Here is a 1156-nt window from a genome sequence, read left to right on the forward strand (position 1 = left end):
AGTCATATTGAGATTTAAATAACAAATTCTATGTATGTTAATTCCATTTTCCCCTCTTACCAATATTATTTGCAATCGCGTTCATAACTAAATAACAAATAAGTTAAAATAATATACTTTTAATATAATTAAGTGCATATAAATCAATTAAATTATTATTTACTTCTTGTAACTTCTCTGGTGTCAGTAGCTAAAAATAAATACATTTTATGTTAATTTTTTTTAGACAATAAACTTTCCTTTGGTATGCATAGTATGAAAATCCAATTAAGAATTATTGTTCCACTATGAGAAAATTGGTCGTCAAATTAAACATTTTTTAAACAAATAAATTTCTAAGAAAAATTAGCCTATAACTCAAAGCCACATTAAGATCTAAATAAAAAATTCTATGTATACTAATTCCATTTCCTCTTCTTACCATTATAAGGTGAAGTCCTATCGATAACTAAATAACAAAAGAGTTAATATAATAATTTTTAGTAATATCCAGTGGATATATAAATGAAATTATTATTTACTTCTTATATTTTCGGCAAAGATATTTACTAAAAAAAATACATTATATATATAATTTTATATGTCCGAACTTATATGTTCAAACTTTTAAATGTATAAACGTAATTTTTAATGAATATCTCATGATAAACCTGCCTAAAGATATTTAACTAATATAAACATGTTATAGAATATAAATATGTGCTAATTTACTTACAATCGTTATTTACTTCAAATGGCATAATGGATATTCCTATGAAATACAATATTTTATTAATAACTTGAAACAATAACTATTATAATATAAATATAATATTTTATATAGAACAATGTAAAATCTTGTACTGTCTTTGAAATAGCAATGATAACCTAAAAAGTTAAACCTAAAATATTACTCTTAATAATTATTATTATACTACAAATAAATTTTATAACGTTTAAACAGAGTAATCGTTTATGTTCCATAAACTCAATTTTAAATCCTTCACTAAGATTATTATGTATTATTTTGATAACGAATACCCAATATTCATAATTAAAACGCTACCATTGTAGCAATAACGAATAATATGTTATTCTTTTTTTATTACTAACGGTACTTATTAATATGCCGGTAAAACACTAACTAAGATAAGACAGTAATTAAAAAATCATGTGG

The 1156-nt window shown here is 21.8% G+C and overlaps 1 long non-coding RNA gene across 1 annotated transcript; it reads right to left on the reverse strand.

The window, feature by feature from the left end:
- Window position 1: 1 nt before the first annotated feature.
- On the reverse strand, window positions 2-840 carry LOC126909906 (uncharacterized). Its single transcript, XR_007705138.1, has 5 exons — window positions 716-840; window positions 522-548; window positions 422-448; window positions 164-190; window positions 2-87 (listed from the first exon to the last, which is right to left on the reverse strand). It is a non-coding gene; the product is annotated as an uncharacterized LOC126909906 (long non-coding RNA).
- Window positions 841-1156: the final 316 nt, after the last annotated feature.

The sequence above is a fragment of the Daktulosphaira vitifoliae genome, unplaced genomic scaffold (genome assembly GCF_025091365.1).
Source record: "Daktulosphaira vitifoliae isolate Bord-2020 unplaced genomic scaffold, ASM2509136v1 Scaffold_1982, whole genome shotgun sequence".
NCBI classification, from domain to species: domain Eukaryota; kingdom Metazoa; phylum Arthropoda; class Insecta; order Hemiptera; family Phylloxeridae; genus Daktulosphaira; species Daktulosphaira vitifoliae.